Below are 15,589 nucleotides of genomic sequence, written 5' to 3'. Positions count from 1 at the left end.
TTCCAACAGACTGCAGGGGTATTTGAGCAAAAAAGCCATCAGACACCCTGAAAGGAAGATCATCTTGCCCTTGCTGGCCTGCCTGATGTAGGTGAGCTGCTGTATTTACAGATGCCTTGGTTTACAGAAAAATGAAATAACTACAAGTAACTGCAAAAGCACCACTGCTTTTACCCAGTATAAATAAACTTGTAACAAACACATCTTGCACACAAACTGTTGGGGTTCTTTATCATGCAGTACTGTGGCTCAAGACCTTACAGAAGAAAAGAAAACAGAGCACTTAAAGAACCGTATGTTTGTTTCACAATACAGTATATATAACACAAACTTTGCATCCAAATTGAGCAATAAGTCTTTATTGCCTTCCATCGTGCAAATTGCCAAGTTGCACATCAACAATTGCTTTCGTTTCAGAGAAAGTTGCACATAAGAGGTGGAATTATTTGCAAATTAAGATGAAGTGTTGATGATCGTGTTCTCACCTTACGATAAAAGGGTATTTCACTGAGCTTCAGGATGCGGAGTAACAGCATGGTCCCTCCTGTGATCTCGCTCAGGGAAAGGTCAGCTAGCTAGAGAAATTATATTTACTTTTGGAGCATTCAGCTACATAAGCTACCAGCTGGGAAAAAAGTGTCGAGTGACTCAGAGGGAGATGCTTCTACACCCCCAACATGAATTGAAGTTATGAAGGGTTAACAATGAGAAATGGTGGAAGATGGTTCAATCAACTGATCTGTACCCACTGTTCCAAAAAGAAAGCCCAAATGTTCCCAAAGTAGGGAGGATTCTCCAAAGCATTTAAAGTCATTCTCTATTTCACAGATGAAAAGGTGCATACACATCCGTGTTACCATGGAGAAAACTACATCTTTGCTCTCCCCTACTTGCGGATTTCAGGCTTTGAACTTTAGATTAATACAGGTCATTTTTTACCTTCACCTACCCTTCACCACAACACAGATGGTCCTGAAACTGAAAAGTAAAACCATTTACTAATGGACCCATAGGGTTAGATTCAAACCCCAAACATTACACTAAAACTCTCAAACCTTTGGCATATTTAAACCTAGCACTGTATTTTGCAGGGTAACTATATTTCTAACGCATTAGATCAAATTCTGAAGCCTGACCACTCGGGCCAGATTCTGATACCTTTCACAACGAGTAGCATTTTTTCTGTTGAAGAGCCCCAAACTAATAGAATTTGTACAAAGAGACATAGGAATGTGACACTTTCTAGCACTCAAAATCTGGATTCAAATTCATATTTTATGGGTTGGGTCTAGCCCACAATCCAACTCATTTGGCAACACTTTTTCTTCTAATTGAGATGTATAGTTCAGCACGAATGAAATACTTCCATAGTTAAAGACGACACTAAAAAGCCTTTTTCCAACAGTTAATTGAAATTAATTTTAAAGTAGTAAAAGTCTGATTATAGAATGATGTCATTTGCATGGACTAACTTCATTCTAACATTAGGCTAAGTCAAAGGAACAAAGCTAATGAAGGTGAGAAGAGTAGCAGTGTTTTTAGCTAAAATTAATACTTTCAGCACTGTATGTTAAAACAGGTAATAATCTCCTAATCTTTACTTTGATATGTGCTTTATTTCCATATACATTAGTGGCAGGACATCAATTAATTAGTAAAATGAAAAGAAAGATCTCTAAGGCAATATTAATATTTAAAAATTCAAACACCATTGTTCCTTATGCTGTTCTCTTTAATCTTAAGTTTTGCTCCTGGAAACTGAACCTAACTTCTCCAATGCATATATTGCTCAGGGCTCCCTGATGCTAATCTGGCTGCTGTTCTGTATGGGTTTAAAAAAAGTGAGAACACTTCAAGTATAAAAGCAGTACAGAAAAGAGACTATGCAAAAATGGTACTTTCTCATTCCTCATGCACCAAAGCAGCAGGGCAAGGCAGCTTCATGGCTGAAATGCACACTGTGATTCCCCAGCTGCTTCCAAGGGACCTCTTGGAGAGCACCACAAATGCATCCCTGCCCCATCGCCCACGGAAGCCAGGGCTCACGCAGGGCTCGAGGAGGGAGGTGAGCTTCCATCTCTCCTCCACACGTAGTCAAGGCATTGCCAGGGTGCTCATTCAGAGCCAGAATTTAGGACCCACCCTTGGATCCCATGGTTTAGATGTGGCCTGCATCTATCCACTTTATAGACAAGAGGAGCTCCTCACCACTGCAACCCCAACCCACTTGAGAAAACTCTGATCTGAGAAAATGAGCTAACTTCTATCCCGAGTCCTGCTTTATCAATAACATTTTCTGTTAATAACATTGGAGCAGAAAAGATCTCACGGGTCATTGAATTTGAGGTCCTTTATCATAGAAACTACATCACAAAATCTCTTTCATAAAATTACCAATCATAGTCTAATAATAAGCTAAATTGTTTGCCACCACCACCACTCTTCCTGGACACTTTTCCAGAACCTCACTATGTGGATGACTGGAAACCTACTTCTATTTTCTAGCTTTAATTTATATACCCCTGGGGATTTTTACTATGAGCAATGATAAGCAAGCCAAAAAGAGCTTAGTTTAATTCTCGAAACCAGCATAAGCAAAGAAGGAAAGTCATTAGGAGAAGGTACCTCTTGGGAAGTAAGCAAGTTAGAATGCGGAGGTATAAGAGAAAATAAGCATCCGCTGTTCTCATATTCGCCACTGACAGGTCTTAATTGAATTTTCTGGACCTACATAAACTTTTATCTGGTTTGGTTTTACTACCAGGAATGTGGTCCTATTATTTAGAACTGGAGGAAGTTGTACCTCCAACTCTCCTCTCAGCACCTAGCCAAGAACATGCACTTCAGATTTATGGATACCAAAGAACTGAACTATGTTTATGAGGACCATTACAGAAACTTTTAGATATAATCCAGCCTAGAAAATGTTCTGATTTAAAATGTTTATTATTTATTTACAATAGAAAGGGGCACATGCTTTCACAGATGAAAACCGCCATTTTCTAGCCAATTCTAGTTGCAAACAGGAAAGAATATAAAATCTTGATTTTAAGTTTCATTTCTGAGTTTACAAGTGACTCAGCCTGCGTTCTCACACCAGTCCCTTAACCTCTTTCTGTCTCCATTTCCTCATCTTTAAAATATGGGTAATAATACTTCTGTATCCCTTGAGCGTTTCTTAAGCTTAATTAATTCAATGCTTTTCAAAGTGCTTTCTGATCCAGAGATGGGAGTGCTCCACATATCCAAAGGATTCTATTTTAGACCATTTGTAAATAAATAAAACTGTACTTTCTAGATCTTATTTTTAATACAGAATAGGAATGACCTGGCCTCAAGTGATCTTCCCTCATGGAAAAGGCATTGGAAGCCAGGTCTGCAGCCAGCGTTTTCTCCCAGGTCAGTAGTCCTCCCTTGCCTGGGGAATGTGGGAATGTGGCTGCAGGCCAGGCCTCTTGTGCACAGAGGGAGGGAATTGGAGCACCAGGCCTCTGGCCAGCACTTGCCAACCAAAGCTGCACTTTTCTCATAGAAAGCTAGTGGGAAAATGCATGTGCACGCCAATGGGTCTTGCTCAACTGAGAGCTCTGCAGCTGTCCTGCTAGGAAACGAACGTGACACAAGGGCAGCAAACTGTACAAGAGTTTAGGGGCCCCTTGTACCTTGAAGGAAGGGGAAGCAGAGGTCAAAAACTCTGGCCAGTCTCGTACTTCATTAGGACTACAGCTCCGCAAATCAGATTGCTTAAGGTAGAACACAATTTTTAGAGCTGACGCTCCACTGCAAGGCCGAAGATGGGAAACCGGAGACGGGACCAAAGTTTTTCAACTAGGGTTAAAGTGTTTGTATGTATTCAGCTCCAAATGTGTGTGAGTAGGGAAGGAACAAGAATTATTGTCCTATTACTTCTTAGTCAGGAAGGGCCCATTACTCTCTAAACTGAAAGTAACCAGGGCAACTATGATGCTTTTCCTGCAATACATCTGTTGAAGTTGGTTTTGCTCCTACACATTACGGTGAAAATTAATCAGAAGGCGGCTTCTGGCTAGCTGTGATGTTTCTTTAAAATGAAAGAATGGTTTGTCATGGAAAAAGTGTGGTCAAGCACTTAAGCAGCAAGTTCAGATTCAGGAAGCCCAGGGTGCATTCCTTATCCTACCAGAGGCATGAGAGTGGTACTTGTATTTTCTGCAGAACTCCTCATTGGGAATGCAAAGTGCCTTACACTATTTTAAGTCACTGTATCTCTGTGTCTCAGTTCCCTATGTGTAAAATGGGAGACAATAGCAAAGAAGTCTCACAGGGACTGAGAGATGCTCAGATGCTAAAGAAAGAGAGGCCATATGTGTTCCTAAAATAAGTAACAGCATGGATAAGGCTATTTTGGGACAATAGAGCTGTGCTAGCTTTGCATGCAACTGCCTCCACCACAGCAGAAATGAAATCTATAGGAGTTTAAAAAAAAATGTATACACATATACACACTTCTGTATGTTATGTTTCTAAGGTAAATGATTTTGGGTTTTAGACTGCTCAGGTGATAGCATGTAGAAATCCTGGCAGCTACTGAACTCCACTTTTAAGTGGCATAGATAATGCTGTAAGCTAGTGTAAGGTAGCTCAAGAGTTATGGCATTACCAGTCAGTAGTTTTAAGAGTGATGTCCAGGGAAGGGGATGGTTTGGTGACTGCCTGGGGTGCCTGCTGTACCCTGGCTGCCCACACAGGCAGGGAGAGTGAGGTGAACACCAGTGCCATGTGCAGGACCAGACTGGTGTGGTGAAGAAGCAGTGATGGTGGTCATGCTGCCTCATTTCAGTAAGTTCCTGGCTGAGGCTTTCAATATCGTACTTAATCACCTGATGTGCCTAGTGGTGGCTTATCCCCTCCTGCAGGTCTAACTTTTTATACCTATCTCTGAATGATAAAAGATAAAAGCTTTGAAATATATAGCTATAAAATAAAGAGCATGTGGGGCACATATATAGCTTATGGCTGTTTGCCATAATTAAGGTCTGCACAAACTCGCTTTTCCTTGTCAGGTACAGCCATGCCCCAGACTGTGCCATAATCCAAGTAGCAGGGAGAAAAGAGGCCACCAGACAGGATCATATGAACTTGTAAACAGACTTTCAGCAACTGGAGATGCGAGCAGGTCACAAGGGTCGCTGGTCTGGCACCCAGGTACCTTATCACCCAGGTATTTATTTAGATATAGACCTAGCAATTTGGCTTGTGCTCAACATAAAGATTCAAGTCTGATTTTATCAAATATCGCAGAGTTTCACCTTATAAACTGGTCTTTTATATATGTGTATTAACACATATACCCATATGATACATTTCTCATTGTTGTTTAAATTAGAATGTCACAGTGATATTCAGTGCCTTTTAAATCCATGAACAGATGCAAAAACTAGAGGATTGTGAAAAATTAATGTTGAAAATTAGCCATGTTTCCCCAAATCTCAAAAATACTCACACTTGTGTTAAACTGCTTTACATATTCTAATTTATTTGCTCTTATTTATGGGTAGTTCCCAGGCTTCTTTGCCAGCAAATAAAGTCTGTAGGTATGTGAACATCCAAGATAAATTATTAGACCGAATTGCTACAACCATCATAATTTTCAGTCAGGGTTCAGCTCCAAAGGTGCTGAGCACCATAGCCAAATGCACTTGAAGTCAAGAGAATGAATGTGCTCACAGAGATCAGCGCAACATACATTAAAGACAGAGATAATTGGAATGACTTGCTATATTGGGCATAATTGTAAGGTTTTGGTAGGAGAAGGGGCTGCAGGGATGACCTGTGTAGGAGGAGACAAAGGGCTGCCCTGTGCTGGTCACAGCTGTTTCCAGCTGGTTCTGCAACGGACAACGCTGACCCACTTGTGCACCAAGACTGAACCAGTAAGAGGAGCGTATGGTGCCTCTGCAAAAACATATTTAAGAAAGGGCGGTAACCACTAAACAAGAAGAGATGCCAGAGAAGGAGGGATGCCACAGCAGGCATCGAACAAGGAGATGTTTCCAAGCAGGGGCAAGAAAGACAACAGAGCAGGGGAGATGCTGGAGAAAAAGGAGGGAGAAGATGAGCCTGATCCAGCGCAAAGCAGGGGTAGAGCAAGAGGAGAGGCTCGAGCAGGGGTGAGGATTCTCCAGAGCAGGCACACCTCTGAGGGGACCATGGCCCGTGGAGGAACCTCATCAGAGCATTTGAGTAAGAAACAAGGAGCAGTGGAAAGAAACACCACACACTGACCACCTCCTGGGATGCCCATTGTCTCATCAAAGGGATGAAGCACGACCTGCAGTGAGGGGACTGGGGATGGGGAAGGGGAGGAGAGGTTTTGCAGAAGGAAATGGTATTTTCCCTAAGTGTTTGTCTTCTTTATTTCTCAATACTGGAATCAAGAATTAAAAGTTTACATTAATTGCAATAAACTAAATTCTGTGAAATTCCCCAACTCAAGACTGCTTTTTTGTCTTGCGACAGTTGGATAACAAAAGAATCAACTGAAACCTTTATTCCAAATCTGAAATAACTACCTACAGTTTAGCAAAAATGAGAACCTTTCCCCTCTGCTCTCTTTCTTCATGCTTTCACCATACTTACCCCAGATCCAAACAGGCCTGCATTTTATGAATTGGACAATGCCCAATAACTATGGGAATTAAAAGATAATAATGTGCTAAAACACTGACTGCCAGAGCTAGACAGACACAAGGGACAAGAAGAAATGTTTTTTCCTGACTATCCAGCTGCTTTGAATTCAGCTGAAACACAGTCTCTCTCTGAGAAACTAAGCGAAAATGGCTCGCACTGTGCAAAGCTGACCCGCCTGCTCACTCGGGAGGGACTCGGCCAACCCAGGACACGGAAGAAGTGACATGAGCTTTCTGAGGAGGGGGCCAGATTGCTCCCCATGCCAAGATATGTTGAGCCCAGGAGAAGAGATGGGATGCTAGGGAGCCCGAGCTGATTCTCGGACGATGCTGGCCCTCACCCAGGTTCTCTCATCACGGGGTGCTTGAACTTGCGAGAACTGGACAGAGTCCCTGCAGGGCTGGAGCCAGATAAGCGCCAAGGGAGTGGAGCTTCTCCCCCTCTCTAGCTTCATTTCCCTTGGCATGTTGAGAATTCCCCATTGCCAGACTGACCAGCCCAAAAGCGATGAGGAGTTTGAGAATGAGCCCTGATTGTTGTTTAGCACTCACAACAGCTAGATAGACCTTAGAGTTTCCCACTTTTTCCATCCTAAATGCAAGAGTACTGAAAATGCTAAAGTTAAGGTAAACTCATATTTTAACCACAGGCCCTGCAATTCTTCCCCACATACCCCATTTCTACCAAACAGATTCAAATGTAAGCATTTTGTGGACAGAAGCTGGAAAGGGCCAGGAATTTTAAGAAAGCTCCTATGGATGACTTATGGGCAAACCATTGCTAATTCACAAAGGGTGTCCAATTTTTAAGTATGATTGCCTTTTCAGTCACTCCACACAGCTCCAGATAGAACAAGGGCCGGGATTAGCACTTTAGGGGATGTATAATCAATAATCAGCAAGACTGAGGTATGCAGACACTATTTATCTCAATGAAACTCTTTTTACATTATGATGACCTGAATTTAATTACATCAGCTTCATCCATCAGCTGACATACAGTCTCTCCAGTTAGACTGTCTCTCAGAGCATTGAACTTGCAGCATAACCAAGAAGACATCAGCCCTTAAATCATCTTCTCTAAAGCATGGAAACACACAAGTTCTTTTAGGTAAAGAAATGATTTTTTTTCTTTAGCAGGGCCTCTTTGTTAGGCATGTTGAGTCTAGTATACCCATGTCCCGTAAAACTTTACTGGCTTATTTGTTTTGTGTAAAGTAGCACAACACAGCTGCTCTTTATGGACTGAAACTTTTACCTGGCACTGAAACGATCCTTGGCTTCATTTTATAAAGCTGTGGAAAACCTCAACCTGTGATTATTTTGTTAGCTTTAAAAAATGACTTTTGTTTTCACATGCCTTTAGTACTCTCTAATTGTGCTAGGGAGTTAGCTGCATAATTTCCCTGTGTTGATTTGGAAACTATTCTTTCTGCCATAAGATCCATGTGTGTGTTTGTAGCATGGAAAGTTCCAGTTTGTGATTCAAAAGCTGCCATTCAATTAGGTATGGACATTTCAACTTCAGTCTGGCAAAAACACTACAGTGATTTCCCAACATCACAGATGCTTTATCTGCACACAAACCCTCCAGATGCTCATGCTGTCACATACGTACCGTTGAAGGCTGTCCAACAATGCTCCAAGATCCTAAAAGCATTTACAAAACCAAGCTCAACTGCACTCACCAACAGAGAAATCACACTGAAATATGATGAGAGTGAGGACATTGCAATGAAAGCAATGACCACAATGGGCAGGCACCAGCAGGAGCTGAGCACCTCTGGACAATTAGCTCAGGGTGGAAAGGGACCTCCAAAAGTCCCAGTTGTTTTGCTCTTCATTTTGACAACCAGTCCATCATTTGTTTTTAAAGACAGGCAAGAACAAGTTCAAAGTATTTAGGGCCTGACTCAAAGCCCCCCTGTAATCAGAAAGAAAATGCCATTGCTGTAGGGGTTGGTGGTGTAGGTCTGTGATGTGTCTTTGAGAAAACATCTATTAAAGGATTATAAAACACAAGAAATTGCCAAATTACATGTGGAAAACTGTTTTCTAAAGCTTTATTTTTCATATTAGTTTTAATTTTTCTTGTAGCCCTTTCTATTTGTTTGAAAGTTTGCTGCTTGTATCCATGACCTAGACCTTACAGAATGGAGCATCATTACACTCAGCTGCAAGGAACATTCATCACAGACAAGCCCCCAGCCTTGCCCAAATCCAACTCTATGTTTCTCAGGCTCCTCAGAGAAAGACCACAGCCTCACCATCATAAGTAATGAGGAAAATAGTGCTTGCCATCATGATGACAGTTCAGAGCAAGATATGAGGAAGAAAAAAAAAATTGTTGCCTGAATCCATCCATAGGGAACAGGCAGTTTCTGCTGGGGCTTCTCTGCAAGGGAAGTCACCACCACCACAGGGATTTCCTCTGCAGCAAGAGAAATAACCCCCAAACTCTCCCCATTGAGAATGCACTTCTGTTAAAGTCATCCCCCAGCAGAGGAATGGAGCAGCCCACTGCCCCACTCAATACCAGCTAGAGGGAGAAGAATTTTCACTCATTATTTTCTAAGGTCTGTTTCTGTCAGGGGAAAGGGCTCTGGAGCATTCTCCAGGCCATCAGTAAAGGAGGGTGGGGTTTGCTCTGAACAGCAAGCGATGAGCAATGAAATCAGTCAAATCACATAAGAGCAGTGTTTGGAGGAGTTTGGGGAATTATGAGGGGTTTGTCTCAAAATTCCTTTCAATGCAATGTGTTGAAAGATAAATAATATCTGATGGAAACACCAGTTCAGCAAAACATTAAGCGGGTACTTAATGTAAAGTTAAATAAAAAATAAAAATTAACTGAAGGTAAGTATAATCCACAAACTTCCCATGAGTCTTTTGAGCTACTTCTTTGTGTGGATTTATTGCTTACTTGACCCAAGAAACCACCATACCCAATCTATTCCCATTTTTCTCTTCTAGGAATCTAGGCCAAAATCCTTTTTTTTTTTTTTTCCTTCCCCAGAAAATTACTTTAGTAAAAAAAGAAATATTCCCCACCCTCCTACTTATGGAGAAGATGTTGTGGGTTATACCATGGACTTCAACAGATGCTCATAATTACACAAGTGTTTTCTTGAATCAGAGTTTGGAAGAGAAAACGGTATACAGCAGTAGAATGGTAATTATAACCTACTGAAGTCACTGGAGAAGGCCTGGCACTACCATGGTTGAATTTGGTGGGGCATGCCTGTATGTCAAGGGTTTGTTTTAAAAGCACAAGATTACATAATGTCAAAAGGACAGAATTAGTAAACTTAGATATATTCTCATCTCAGAATACTGTGCACAGGTTCTGCAGTAATGAGTTTGATAAAATCTCTCAGGTTCATCTGTGCCATCCTGTACGCTTTAGAGGTACAGGGAAAAATATCTTCCAAAGCAAGAGTAATAAATTTTGGATCTGAAAAATATTTAGCTCTCAGGACAGTAGTAGCTAGGCATGCAGATAAGAAGTAGAACTGAGAAGCATGTTAATCTGACCAACTTCATGTTAGCCCAAGGGTGGGAAACCTTTTCCTTGTTGACGGTCAGAGACCTATCTAGCCCCATTACCACTCACCTTATCTAAAAATGAAAAGAATCCCATAACATGAAATTAAGTCACAGGTCACAGCCAGCCAACAGCCAGTATTTTCCCTCCTTGCCCTAGAAGAAGCTTTGTGGAGCATGAACCTTATCTTCTTGTCTGTAACTGTAAAGCCTAATGCACATATATATCACACTGTAAAAACTGCAATTTCCATAGCGGAACACTATATGTTCTGAAATGGCCCACACTTTTATAAGTACTGTTCTGTTCATAGCCTTGTTTATGGAATGTAATGTGTAAGGACTTTCTGCAGACTTAGAAAAAAAATGAAAAAAGCATGACTATAAGATTTAACTACCATACAGATTTCAGAATGAGGCAAGAATTTTTCCAGTCTTCCTGATGTAATTCCTTTATTTGCCTGATTTACAAAATAAGAAAAATAATGCTCACTCTTCCTTTCTACTTCACTAGGCTGCTATGAAGACCATATATACAGTACACTGAATATGCAAAATAGTATTTAACTGTGATATTTGATCTTGCATTCAGTAATCAGAAAAACATGTTCCTTTAAATTCCATCTAGTTTTACTGGAAAATTATTTGCTTCAGAAAATTTGTTTCTGGCACTTTCAAAAACTGTATTGTGTGATAACTTTGTTTTATTCTCATCATTTATTGGCTTGTTAAGCCATTTCATTTAGTGTTAATGATGCAAACCGTCTTGTTTAATGCTTTGATGCTGCCCCACATATTATTGCTTTGGTCTGCAGAATAGGGCACTTTTAATACCTCTCTTTTAAAAAATATTATCATTATTTAATTTTTATTACATAAGTTTTACAAAAATGCCATCTCAGAACAAGTAATTTATAGATTAACTAATACCACAACAGCTTTTAAAAATCACTGCAGTGTTCCAGAGCATTGGCCTAAGACATCATAGCAAGAATTTTATGAGCTCTTGTGTTTGGGACAAGTACTGTGATTTATCCACACTACAATGTCCCTTTTTAACAGCCAAATGCAGTACAGTGCAACACAGTGTCACTGCAGCATCACTACGCTGGAATGCCGTGTTTATTGACACAAGAGTGTTCTATGCAGAAGTTTTCCGATGAAAGAGACAGCATAGCTTTGGGGGCAACCTTTACTTGAACAATGTTCCTTGTTCAATGTCAAGAGAAAGCAACTTTTTTGATTCTTGAGAGACTATTGACAGTAAAAACACAGACTGGAGCAAGCAGCAGTGGCAAGCTGAGCTGCTTCAGGGATATACTGCAAAGCTCTTTTATGATTACCACCAACCTGCTGCTGGGGCATCAGCAGGACTACACTGAGATCTCAGCAACAGAATCACCAGAGAATACAGCCCTCTATTTGTTACTAGAGGTAAGACCAAGCCCTTGCAACCTTATATGGGAGAAGGTTGAAAATCCAGAATTCTTGCACAGTGGCATAAAAACATAGCAGAGGTACTTTGCTTTACTCTATGTACTCAGGCTGCAGTCCCCCAGCTACCCTTCACACCACCACCACTACCTATAGGTTAACTTAAACTAGAAATTTCTTGTTACTTGAGTAGTTCTTCAACTTCAGCAGGTAATTATAAAACCTCTTTGGCACCAAAGTTGCTGTGATGTGCTTCAGACCTGTTGTTCTGACCTCACTTAATCCTTTCAGGCAGGTGTCTATGGCATCATAGACTTAGCACTGGCTTAACATTGCTGCTGACATTTCTACCCTGTTCCTAATGGAGGTAGCAGTTCTTTGGGCTTCATCTATGTTTTGAATGGTTTATAAGGAGGTAAATATTTTAAATGTGCTCCAAGAACAGACAGTATAGGGGTTCAAGAAAAAAAAGACACTGAATTCTGCAAATGTACAACAGACATTCTCTGTTACATGATTAGTATACGTAAAAACAGTATACAGTGCCTGTGTAGTGGGGTCCCCGAAAAAGTAACTTTCTATCAGCAAGGTACTTGTTTTTATAGGTCTTACTGTGTTATTTTTTTTTTTAGAAATAAAATAAGCAAAATTTAATCAGGGGAGTCAGTCTAAAGCATCTTTTACCCACCCCCAAAGTAGGCAGTATTTTTTTTGGTGTTTTTGTTTGTTTGTTTGTTTTAAATCCTTTTCCCCACTATTCCAGGTTACAACTTTTTCTTTTCCATTCCAATAGTTCCAGTAACCAAATTGTTTACTTCAAGGATCTATTTCTTCCTACATGATTCTCAGCTTCTGTTGTGCCATTATATGAAAGACATTTTTGTTTGACATTTCATAGAGGCTTAGGAGTAATACACTTCATGCATCACCTTTGTATTTCATTTCAAGCCACTGAAAGGTAAACTTCATTCAACCCCGTTGAGGTTATCTTATCCCAAGTCCACACTGGCTAGGTGAGCTCTTTCACACAACTGCTCAGGCAAAGCCCTGCATTTTCCATTGCTAAGGCCACTTCCTCACCCACAGCTCGGAGCCCTTTTGACCAGTTTCTCTCTTTCACTTTACGAACAGATTTTTTTTTTTTTTTTTAAACACAGGGGACCCCCACAATGGTTATTTTAAATCTGATAGCACCTCTCCAATAACCCAATGACAGACAGAAAACCATGAGATGGAAATTAGCTGAACAAGTCTATAATCAGTTTGGGAGACCACTAGGGAAAGTACCCAAAGCGAGCACCAAAACTTACTTACAGAAATTGTTAAATGAGAAGATACTGCAAGCTTGAAAAGCCTTTCTGTAACTTGCAGTTGAAATGCTGAATCCCTCTTTACCCTCTCAAAGGTGTATGTAGCTACACTGTGGTTTCACATTCCATGAGGTAAAATGCAACAAGAAAAGGGTCATTTTCTTATATGGTATCTTACCAAAAACATTTTCATTATCTCCCTTAATTTCACTGTTTGGCCTTACAGATGTTTACTATTATACTGCCATCCCTTCAGCTCTCAAGCATGCCATCTCCTCCCAAAACAACTATCAGTAACAAATGAGACCCACGACGCAGTGCAACTGTGTATGAGTAGAACTGGCCTGATTTTCCCAAACATTAAGTCACTACTAAAGAAAGTGTGATTAACAGGAGAACAGTCAGCATGTTTGTATTTAGGTATCTCATTTGGAAGCCTGATCTGAAGAGCACAGAAAAGAAAAAGTCTGTCTTAAAGCCATGGGTACATAGTCACTTAATTCAGGTATGAACTTGTGCTGGGGCTAAGACAGTCCCACTTGCAGTCGGTGGCCCCTGCCTCACTACTTGCAGCAATGTTGACGTTTGTACGGTCACACCATGACCTAGCTCACAGAGCTGATCTCACTGAGGAGTGACCCACCCCAGAGGACAAAAAGCTCCGTCGACTTGAGCTTTAGCACAAGGGAGACAGCACAAACAAGGGGAGGGAACTGGAAATTTTTCTGGCAACGGCAGTGACTGGATTAAAATGACTGTTTAATCATGGCCCCTGACCTTAGACGTAAGGCCAAGAGGTGCAAAGCAGCCTGCACTAATCAAATGCTATCAGGGCACCGAAACAGGGAGGACCCCACTTCCCCTGCTCTCATCCATGCACTCCTACCTCTTCCCTTGCCCTAGCTTTCATACTCATCTTGCCTCTCAGCAAGTCAGTTCAGCTTCCTGAAGTTTAAGAAACCCAGCTCCACAAAAGAGCTGGGTCAGAATAACCACACAGTAAACTGAGAGGAGACCCCCAGCCAACACGATACAGAACGGGGGATAACCAAACTTGGGGGAGAATAGATCCAACATCACCCCTTTCAAAAGCAAGAAAATATAAGCCTAGCTCAGCAATCTTCACACTAATGGTTGCCATGATTACCTTCAAAATATAGGACATACCTAAAGCACCCGGACTCTTCAACAGGAGCTTCTGTTGAGGATGGAGGTAACATAAAAGCTTAATGACAACAAATTATATTTTAAGTCTTAACGACTCCATTGTTAACCATTTTAGTAGAAATAGCAAGCTAAGGTGTTTATCTGCTGGTAGTGACTTCTCCTCTGGGTGAACTTCAATTAAATCTCTTCAAACATAGGGGGAAAAATGTCAAATTTAACTCACTCTCTCTCACCACATCCTAAATCTTCTCAAACTGGAAGAAAAGGTGCATTTCCAGAAAGGCTGAGTAGTCACAACAGGATATTAGGCTTGTGGGGCTGCAAAACACAAGAGGTCAGAGCAGAGAGGCCTCATTAACCAAAAGTATAAAAGACCATGTTTTTCCTTCTCAGTTGGAGAACTGGTAAAGGCAGATTTCAGAAGCCAACTCTTAAACCTGCTAGCTATGGACAAAGCGTAAATTAGCTTTACCGTTCACCAAAATGGAGCCAAAGCATCCTGCCCTCCTATCACAGCTGTGTATGAGTACGCACGCAGGTAGTTACTGCTGAGTGGCTGACCTGCTGGAGAGTCACTCCCCAACTTAGTGTGTGACAAGTGGCTGACATGCCTACATCTACAAGCTCAGGTTGGGTTTTCATGTTAATATTAGCCAGTTGTGCCAGAGAAGTGATAATGCACTTGGTACCTGGTGTACATTCTGCATTTAGGACAGGATGGAGAAATGCCCTTTCACAGTACCTAAACCAGTCACCCAGCACCCCAATGTCTCCTCTCTAGCTGGTTAGCCTCTAGGGTTTCTTGGAAATTGAGGGAAATTGTAGAAAGAAAACCGAATATTAAAGTTGCAGAGGTAGGAGACCAGGTAGAGAAAGAACTGGAGTAGGACAGAGTCTTTTGGGGAGAGGAGGATTAGCAGTGTTTCCTGATTGCATATGACCAAGGCCTTTCTCCTGCTTTATGGCTTTTCCTCGCCAGAGCTCAGAGCCATGATTGAAAGGATGTAGTAAGGATTTAAGGCCTTTCTAGAAGGCGCTCAGAAACTCTAAGAATGGCTGTATGTCAAATAAAAACACAGTCTAACTTATTCTTTTAGCTTTTGGATGACTAAGGTACCAGCTTCGGTCTTTAAGAAGAATTAGGAACAGAGATGCTTTAAGTGTTGTCAGCTAAAATGTGCTAAGCTCCCCACGGTGCAGCTTATGAGATTTTGCAGATTGTCTGCAAAATTTAGCCTGGCACTACTGAAGGCAAGTTCCTCCTAATAAGATAGTAAATTGTTGTGAATGACCTTCTTACCTCTTATGAAACCACATAAGCTGAAACAAGAATAACTTAAATTCTCCACTGATCTGGAAGGAAACAGTGAATGCTGATTTCCACCAAATGTTTGTGTTTCCTTGTTCTGACTCAGTTTCTGTCATCCACTTCAGTGATGCTCTTAGCCACTGTTTACTAGAAAGGCT

Source organism: Aquila chrysaetos, chromosome 7 (genome assembly GCF_900496995.4).
Source record: "Aquila chrysaetos chrysaetos chromosome 7, bAquChr1.4, whole genome shotgun sequence".
Classification (NCBI taxonomy): domain Eukaryota; kingdom Metazoa; phylum Chordata; class Aves; order Accipitriformes; family Accipitridae; genus Aquila; species Aquila chrysaetos.
Note: the sequence above shows the minus strand (reverse complement) of the source record.